Source organism: Lontra canadensis, unplaced genomic scaffold, assembly GCF_010015895.1.
Source record: "Lontra canadensis isolate GAN:19392208 unplaced genomic scaffold, GSC_riverotter_1.0 scaffold40, whole genome shotgun sequence".
Classification (NCBI taxonomy): Eukaryota; Metazoa; Chordata; class Mammalia; order Carnivora; family Mustelidae; genus Lontra; species Lontra canadensis.
Window position 1 is genome coordinate 2,168,139 of NW_022631034.1, and position 10,129 is coordinate 2,178,267.

The 10,129-nt window shown below is 45.9% G+C and overlaps 1 pseudogene; it reads right to left on the reverse strand.

Annotated features, from left to right (window-relative positions):
• The window catches only part of LOC116875085, a 98,070-nt pseudogene extending 90,506 nt beyond the window's left edge, over positions 1-7,564 (reverse strand).
• Positions 7,565-10,129: the final 2,565 nt, after the last annotated feature.

A 10,129-nucleotide genomic window follows, 5' to 3' on the forward strand; every position in this document is an offset into this window, starting at 1 on the left:
AAGGCTCCTGTAGCCACTGCTCAGCCCCGTCCCAGGGGAAGGGCCCAGGCTGGTCAATAAACCACACAAATCCCTTTGCACATTCCCAGGAGTCACCAATGTATTCATCAGACTATAAAAGGGGTGCAGGGACCCCAGCATGTATCAGGCAACACTGAGCATGTTGCTGGTGTTCGACTAACAGTAAACAATGTCAACAGCCCCAAAGCACTGGTCTTTACCTGCCTTTTAGGAAATGACAAATGGAAGAGGAAGAAACCCATCCCAGGGCATGTGTGCCCCTGAACGTGCATTTCCTAGTACATACAATCAATTTTACTGATTCGATTAAAAAACAAAGAACACTGGCCCACGCACTTCACGGACACACACTACAGAGAATGTGATTTTATTGTTTCATTCCCCTGGCACTTATTAAACACCTACTATGTGCCAGACTCTGCCGGCTCACGGCAGCTCGAGTTTATTGTGGCTGCAGAGGCCTGTGAGAAGCAGAACTATGCCAGCCACGTTGTGCCCTTGTGTGAGTTAGAAGAAAGCAACCCTTCCGAGTGCACCTAGCCTTGCGGACTCAATGGCATCAAAAAGAAGTCCTCCCTCCTGGAAGAGTCAGTTCTAGCCTAGGGCATGGGGTTTTTGGAGCAGATCTGAGCCCCTACTTGTTTCTTTGGCCAGGTACTCTTGTGCAGTGAACAACCTGTACAACAGTTCAAGGCAGCCCTGTCAAGAACTCACAATTCAATCCTTCTGCTACTTGGCCAGGCATCCGACTCTCCCCTGACAACTTGTCTGAACAGCCAATCATGACATTATACACCCGAAACCCCGTGGTCTCACGTGCAGGCCATGCTCTAATAATTCAAAAGGTTTCAGTAGTCTGGGTACAGGCCAGGGATCAAGTCGGCTGGCTTCAACACTTTCCAATTTGCCTGAGATTCAGGTTGAATAAACCCAGTGTGATGGTTTTACAGCAACAAAGTCCTCACTGAGCCTCAATAAAATCCAAGCAGCTTTTGGATTTTGATTCCTCTTTCCGTCCTTAGATTTATTTAGCCCAAGTTGATAGATAAATTGTGTTGCTCCTCTGTAATAATTTTTTCTGTGAAAAGCAGACAAAAATTGAGGTCCGCACAAGCTTGGGGTCTTAGTCAAAGGGTCCTGGTGAGAGCTAGGGTTTAAGGTTCAGTGCTCTGGGACGTTTTGGCCCATAGTATATGCAGCTCAATAAAAGCCTAATTATTCTCTATCGGTAAAGTTATGATTCCATCCCCAAGGGGTTTGTGCAGTTTGCACACAGCCATTCACGATGAACTCCCTGTACAGAGATATAAGTACAGAGGTAATGGTTGATTCATAGCCCACACCAGTGAACATTTATAAGGATGACACCCAAGTTAAACCAGAACCTACATGACTCTCTTTGGTCAACCAAAGGGGGTCCTATGTCAGTTACGTGACATGGACTGCAAGGAGAATGATCACCTCTTCTGTAAGAAAGCCAAGTCTCTGCTAATAATCAACGAATGTGAAAAACTACAAAAGATTCTTAGCAACTGGTTCACAAGCAGACCTAAAAGAAGTTCTTCTTTTAGCTACTAATTCTCCAGCAGAATTGAAAGTACCAAAAGTCTTAACCCATCTGCAACACACTGGTTTTTATACAGTAAGCTTCTGAAATGCAGACCCATTAAAAGAAGACAGAAACTCTCCTTGTCAGAGGATAGCAACCAGACGCTCACACTAAGCACTTTTATGGTACCCCATAAAGTCTGACATGATAAACCCAACATTTAAGTGACACTAGAAATGATTTTTAAGACTAGGCAATAAATGGAAAAATCCAGCTACAAGTAACCTTCAGTCAAATCACTCCACTCTACCCTAGATCCAAGTCACTTGCTCACTGCTGTTCCTGAGAGAGGCACAGTGGGGAGGGCAGGACTGGTTGGTATTAGGTGGTTCTAGAACAGCACACAGCAGGCCAGTTCCCTCCTCTGTATTCTCAAGGCCTCTCTGGGAGAGGCCGACTTCACAGATCACTTCATGCCTGCTGGGTCTGTGAGGCAATTCTGGAAGCTTAGACTTCTCTGATTGAAGAGGGCTAAGCCTGATGGAAAGGCAGTGATAATGCTCCTCAGGTCAGGGTCAGCACACCCCTCAAGAGTCCTCTACCCATCTTTCTCTTAATTTGATCTACAGTTTCTAAATGGAGCCGCCACTCCCTTCCCCCCAGCCCCTTTCGTGGGATACACCTCCAGGCCAGCTTCAGCAGAGCCTGCACAGTCCACAGGACATGGAGTCGGAATCACGCTGGGTCCAGTTCTGGTCTTGCCCCTGAGGGCCCCCCACGTCCAACTTCCTCATCTGGACTGTTGTGAGGACTGAGTGAGATCATAAATGTGAAGGGCTTATATTGGGGCCCAGGACAGGGAACAGCTCAATACATGGAAGCACATACTTGCACTAGAAGTACTTTTTTTTAATCTGTCAAACTTTCCTGTTAAACTGAGTGTACTGATGTCTTCCTTGGGACTGTGGAGGAGGACCTGACAGCTGAAGGGGGTGTGTGCACGCAGCTTGTCAATGCAGGATCTAGACCTGAGAAGTGACCATTTCCATAAAGTCAAGCTTGGTAGATGTGGTCCATATGCAAAGCTTAATTCCACACATTTCTTAAGATGAACCTCCAGAGGCCTCTGGGTGGCTCAGTCGGTTAAGTGGCCTGCCCACTCTGGATTTTCAGCTCAGGTTCTGGGATCCAGGACCGGCCCTGCGTTGGGCTCTGCACTCAGCAGGGAGTAGATTCAGGATTTTCTTTCCCTCTGTCCCTCCCACCCCCCATTCTCTTGCTCTCTCTCCAGTAAATCAATCTTTAAGAAAAAAAAAAAAAAAAAAGATAAACCTACAAACTTCTGAAAGGGCCTCTCTTTTACTGCTAAACATTTCTCACTACGAAGGTTTTGACATTTAAGGACCTTCAACTGCTATGCCATCCAGTATTTTTTTCTAAAACAAAATCCTGCTATTTGTAGCTAATAAGCCAGAGTTTTTACTGAGTAACTGTTACACAAGGAGACTATATATATACATATATATTTTTTTTTTCATTCACTGGGGAAACTGGATACAAAAAAGGGAAAGCCCCAGAATCCCACCATCCACTGGTCTGTATTTTCTTCTAGAATTTCCTTCATCTGCATAAATTTTTTTGACCTAGCTATAATTGTTAATAATGCACTGTAACTGTGCACACTGCCCTTCCCCTATGTAACCTACCATAACACAGAACTTCATGGATTAGTGTTTTATTTTTTTTAAGTTTCTAATAAAAAAGAAAAATGGGATTGAGATCTAGAATTAATTTGTTGAACAAATTAATGTAGCAATCCATTTCACATTTAAGAAATGCAATGATAATTATCTAGTTATGTTCTCTTACTTTGTAAGCATTGTCTGGCAGGACTTTTTAAATTACTGAACTTTTTGAGATTTAGGGGAAACATTAAAATTTCCTATAGTTGTCTTCCTTGTTACAAAAGTAATGCATGCTCATTATATAACATTTAGAAAGAGAAAAATCTCAGGAAGGAATAATTTAACATTAATATTTGCTGAACAGAGACCACGTGCCAGTCACTGTTCTAAATGCTTTAGGTAGATTAACTCATTTATCCCTCACAATACCTTGTGGAAGCAGATAGATATGAAGCAACTTGCCCACACTTTCACACACCTAGAAGCATAAGACAGGAATCCAGCACTATGCTATGATGTTCTAGGAGTGAAAAGATTCGGTAATTTATTCAATCAAGTCCTTCACTGCTTCAGCATATAATGTCATAGGCAAGAAATAATTCATAATAACACTGTACCCTTTACAATTATTTAAAAAACAATTATTTTTTTTAAAAAACACTGTACCCTTTACAATTTTTAAATAAAGTGCCATTTCTGTATCTCTCTGGGGCAATCAGTAAAACAGGAAGTCATGCATTAAAGGAACTACCATTCCAATCAGTCCAATCACAGGTACCTGATATGCATTAAGGAAGAAACAACAGGTGCTTAAAAGAATTAGGCTTAAAGAGAGAAGCATTTTTTAAATTTTGCAGTTGATTCAGTAATGTGATGAGGAGAGTCCTTGAATCAGCTAAACACTCATTCTCACAAAAGTTTACAACTAGTCACAACACTTTAATAAAATGTTTACAAAATGCTCCCAATCAGTCCTAAATGTTTCTGATGGCTTATCTGTTGGCACTGAACATCAGTACATGAAAAATAAATGGAAACCTTTGGGTCACATTTTTTCATACTTTAATTAAAAATCATACTTAGTTAAAGATAAGTATGTCTGTTCCTGGTTTAATTTCCTACCCAGGCTAATAAACACAACTTTTAAAAATATAAACTCTCTTTAAATTTAAAATACGATCAATGAAATGTTTCTAACTGCCTGGATCTAAAAATATTATATAACTATAATTTCAGCACTAAAAGCATATTAAAGCAATTGATTCATCTATCATACTTATTCATACCACTGTGGTAGAAACATGGCACACATGTTTAGATAGATAGATAGATAGCTCTACCTATAGGATCAGGTATCTTCTTTGGAATTCAAAATAGCTCTATCTAGCGTTTCCAGAAGGCTTAAACTGCCATCTCGTAATTTATCCAATAGCCTGCTGCTAGCTTAAGCTAGAGAAGTAAAATATCTAAACATTAATTGTGTGTTAAATGCCGTCAAAGTGCTTTACAAAGATTGTTTCACATATTCTCATAATAATCCTTGAGATAGAGACCACTATCATCCACATTTTACCAATCAGGCTGAAAAGATTAAATAACTAATACTCCCATCCAGGTCTATCCACATCCAAACTCATACTTCAAACCACTGTTAAAATGGTTTCTCTTCCAAATCAGGCCTCAGAAAAATCTGACTTCCACAACTTACCTCCCTAAATTAAGCTTAAACTGACATACAAAACTTAAAACAAAAAACACCCTATACAAATCTGACCATTTATCCAGCAATGAACAATGTGATTCTACATTTGAAATTTTTAATTTCTTGTCTCAGAGAGGTTTACAACAGAAAAAAAAAATTAATCTGGCATTAGGGAACCACTTCCTCAAGTGTTTTGGCTATGAAGCTCTCTGGTATCACAACTTGACAACCACCCATGTCCTTCAACAAGGGAGGACAAGCAGCAGCCCAACACCACCAATCTCACCGTTAGAGAGCTGATCTGTCTAATGAGACTGGAGCTTGCTATACAGAAAGACTTAAGGTATTAATCTTAGTCTCTTGTGAAACAGTTTCTCATTTTTACGTATTTCTACACAAATTCAAATGCTGTCAGGGATCAAGACCTAGTGAATGACCTGGGTTAAACACAGTAAAAATGCGACCACATTTTTATAAGGTCTAAACACGTAGTGGTTAGACTGCTCAGCATTTTCTGGACTTAAATTAGGGTTTTATGGTGCTAGTTAACTGTTAGGGAAGCAAAGGGACTAAACATTTGATCCCAGAGTCCTTTTACCACTGAAAGAGTCTGTAAAATGTTTGATTACTTTTAAAAATTACGTGTGTGAATCATGTTTGTTTACTGAAAAAAGAGGTTTGTTAATACATACAATTTAGCCTTAAAAAAAAAAAAAAGCTGTTCACCTGAATGTGATTGTTTTGGCAATAGTAAAACCCAACCCCATCATTCTTGCGTTGCCTGCCTTCCTGGTTCTCCTAGGTGAGGGCCGCCATCCTGCCATGATTTACAGGGAAAGCTGAGAAGCACCAGCAATGGTGCACTGTGGTGACTACCACTTTAAAAACAAAGCCGAACTCCGCTTTTAAAGCAGCGAACACACAGACCCTGACTCTGACAACACCCAAAAGATTCATTATAGACAGTCCATTCAGACGAAGCTACAACAGCCCCAGGAAATATAAACAGTGTCCGCAAAGACAGCAGGGGAGGAAAGGAAGTAACTGATGGGAAGGAAGCTAATCATGTGAAGTTTGTCCAACTCCACAAGGTCTAATAAATTCCCGGTTTCTTTCCACTCAGAGCAGCCATTAAACGTGCCCCGACACGTGGGCGCAGGGGACCTCCCTTCTCTCCGGTTTTTGCCCATTTCCTTCTCTATAACCTTGTTTGTATACAACCACGCCCGGTCAAGGGTGACTACGAGATAAAAGGCCTCATCAGTTTCTTCTCTTGGATTCCCAGCTGTCCAAAGTTTAACTCCACGGCGGTGATTTAACGAGTTCTTCTGTGCAAGTTATGAATGGCTTCAGTTTACAAGACACAAACATAAGGCGAGGGACAAGTGTCAGACGCCTTTAGTGGCAGTGTTTTAAAGTGTTTTCAAATTAGTTTTCATTGATCTGCCTTGGCTAAAATTAAGGGGGGGAGGGGGGAAGTCACCCTGATCCATGTAATAAGGGTCCCGACAATGCTTTAAAAAAAAATTTTTTTTTTCAAGCAAGGCTCTCGTCTGAGCCTCGACCTCCCCATACCACCTGGCAAATACAGTCTCGACCCATTCACTGCTGAGGGTCGCTCGCGGGACGTGTGACCTGGGCTCTCCTCTTTGACCCGCTACTTCCCCGCCAGACCCAGCAGCGAGCGGGTTCCAGGGCTGCTCGCCCGCCCGCTAGTCCCAAGAAAGAGCGGAAGAAAGTAGGGAAGAGGGGCGTGGCGCCCCGGTCGCCCCCAGATGCCTGCCCGCCTCCAGAGCCTGGCACCACCGCAAGGAAGGGCTGGGCACACCGGAGCCTCCCAACCCCAAACGGGCGCGGGGCGCACGGCCGCGGGCGAGCTGCTAGACCTTTCCTGCCGCTCCCGCCCCCATCCCAGCGCCCGCGCCCCCAGCCCTAGCCCCACAGGGCCCCCGCTTTCCCCGGCCTCCGCCCGTCGAGGGCGAGCGCGCAGTCCGCCTCCAAGTCTCGGCGTCCCTCGCCCTCCCTCCCCCATCCCCTTCTCCGGCGCCCAGTGCCCCAACCAGTCCCCGCCCTCCGGGACACTCTTCCCTCCCTCCTTCCTTCCTTCCTTCCTCCCTCCATCTCGCTTCCTAACACCGGGAACTCGGAGGCGGCCCCCGAACTGGCCGGCCGACGCCCCGCGCTGCGCCCCTGTGTCCGCGGGGAGCAGACTCGCCACCTGCGCCCGCCGCTCGTGCCCACTCGCCTGCCGGTGCGCTCCCCCCGCCGCCGCCGCCGCCGCCGCCGCCGGGGACTCGGTCTCTAAGGGCTCCTGGAGACAGCTCCGACCTCTCCTCCGCCTCCCGCTCCTCCGGGCGCCGGCTCCGCCTCGCTCGGGGTAGGCGGGGCGGCCAGACCGACGGGCGGGGCGGCGGCGGCCGGGACTCCTTCCTCCGACCCTGGCCCTCCCACCCGCCCAGGCACCCGGGCTGTTCTGGGCTTAGGCCGCCGAATCCGTGTCGTGTCCCGCCCGCCAAAGGGGAGAGGTCGGGAGCTGTAGAGCTCCACAAACGTCTGACCGCCTTGGCCGTCCCCATTTTCCCTTCCCCAAACTCATGGACGCCCTGGAGTTCAAGGACGCTGGGGTCCCCCACTTCATAGGACCCTCCACCTGGCAGCTCTGACTCCTCCAAAGCTTCCTTCGCGTGCGAACGCCTCGCTAACCCCTATGCCAACCGTCCCCTGGGCCGCGAGTGTGAGCGCTGCCAACCCCCTACACAAAAGTTAGGCTCTGCTCCAGGAATTTCTTAAGAAAACAGTCACAGTAAAATTTAAAGGGCCCTGGGGCCATGGGGAGATTTTGTTTCCCAGAAAATGGAGATAGAACTGCGGATTGTTCAATTTGAAGTGCATGCGCCCATCAGGAGCTTCTCCACTTCTCCCCCCATGAAATTTGCACTTCCAAATGCCCCATACCTGGCAGAGTTCTGCATAACGAATTAATTGGATTTGGTTGGTCCTTTCTGAATGGATTCAGGGTCAGGTAGTCTGAAGAGTCTCTGTTTACACAGAGTTCGAACTATTCATACAAACAGTCATTCAAGGAACATTCACTTAGCACTTGCTGCGTGCTAAGCATCGTGCTAAAGGTGATGGAGAGACACAAAGATGATCAGACGAGGCGCTCACCCTCCAAAAGTCCAGAAAGAGTCAAAAAGGCGGATGTACAAGAAATCCTACCACTCAGCAGACTTCTCGCTTATCCCCAGGTATCTGTTTTCTTGTTTGACAGGGTGAAGACAAAAGAGAAGGTGAGGCCAAAGTAGGTCACTTGGAACCAGTGTGGGTAGAGTCCATGCTTGAAATGGAGTCTGGTGGTATTGGTGCAGGATGTCTGTGTGTTGAATTTCACCAACTGAAGGGAAGTGAAGCCCAGGGAAATTTTGCAGCCAAGGACTACGGTTAGGGCATGATCTTTACTCTTACTTTCCTCCCGACCTCCTACTCGGGTATCGTTCCTAGTGAAACCACTGGACCAGGATGCAAAAGGCATACTGTAGGTAGAGGCAGTGATTGGATGCCTTGCCCCGGGAGTGTGGGAGTGTGGTAAGCGACAAGTGCATTTCATTGAGTATCCGTGCTCAGCTGCCGGATTTGTTTTGCCTATACAAGGGACAGCCAGAAGTGCCTGGAATTAGAGTTCCTCTGCCCCACCCCACCCTTTAACCAGTGATTGAGAATGCATGTATAAATACTGCCGTCCTGGTCCCTTAGCCTCCAGTTGGGACAACTCCAGTGTGGCTCTCTGCTGTCTACGGAGCTCCCTATGAGACTGGGCCAAATTCCCTCCCTTCTGCTTCGGGATTTTGCTTGATATCACATTCTTTTGCTTGCCCTTCTTACCCCTCTAGGTCCTACATCCCCTACCAGTGTTTCTTAGAAACATATTCTAATCAGGACCAACTATGTGATTTGCAGGGCCCCATGCAAGATATAGAAAAATGTTCCTAACTTATCAAGAATTTCAAGCTGGCAACAACAGAGTATTAGACCAAGTATATGGGGTCCCACGTTTCTGCACAGATGTGCATGACTCTAAGATGTCACATCAGTGAAGTTGGTCTGGATGTTAATAAAATCACTTTTACTTGAGTCCTCATCGCAAAGTCTACGTCTGGAAAATCCCCAGCTAAGATAACAACTGTTAAAGTAAAAAACCAGCCCATCCTGTGCAAGCATAATCACCTTATAGAATACACTAGTAGTGGGCATCCCCCAGCTTAGGAGGCTGTCCCTGGTAGGAAAAGGGCTTAAGTTAAGTTGTATGTAACAGGAGCTTTAGTCATCAAAAGAGGGGAAACAGCTGAGAATGGCTTAGGCTCATAAGATGATGTGGCAGGAGGATGGGGTTTTAGTCCCATTCTGAGCCTATGCCCGAAGTGTTAATTCGGGTGGTGTTTTAGATGGAGTTACCTAGAAACACCTTACTTGAAGTTTAATTGGCAAGTAGTTAAAAAGTGACACCTCACTTGTAAGGAAGTGAGGTTGGCAGGATTGAGCAGAGGGAGAAGCTGCCTGTCAATGTGGTTATAGCTGGGCCTAGAGCCCAGAGGGTACTGGAGTTGTGTGGCTCTTCAGAATTAAACCAGATTGAGTCCTGGGAAGTGGGCCTCTGTAATCTTCTCCACATCTGGCATTCCTGGGAAGAGGTATATCCATAGGCAGAGCAGTTCCTTGAGGGCAACGCCTGCTGATGGACACAGCTGGGAATGGTCAGGAACAGATGTGTCAGCGCTGAGCAGAGGATCTGGGAGAAACTCCATAGTATCACTCTGGTAGATGATCTCTGAGATCTCACTTGGGCTTAGAGTCAGTCATAACAGGAATGCACAGCCCAGCCCAGGAGGGCCTGACCCTCGGTCTTCTGGGCAGCCCCTGGACAATTTTTGATTGCATTTCACCTTTCTCGTACTATATGCCTATTTAATCTCCCGTTTTTCCCCTTCAGACTTTTAATTTTTAATTTTTTTTAAGATTTATTTATTTATTTTAGAGAGAGCGAGAGCGAGAGAGAGAGAGAGAGAGCGAGCAGCAGGGAGGGGCAGAGGGAGTCAGAGAGAGAAACTCAAGCATACTCCATGCTGAGTGCAGAGCCTAACACGGGTCTCAATCTCATGACCCTGAGAAACCAAA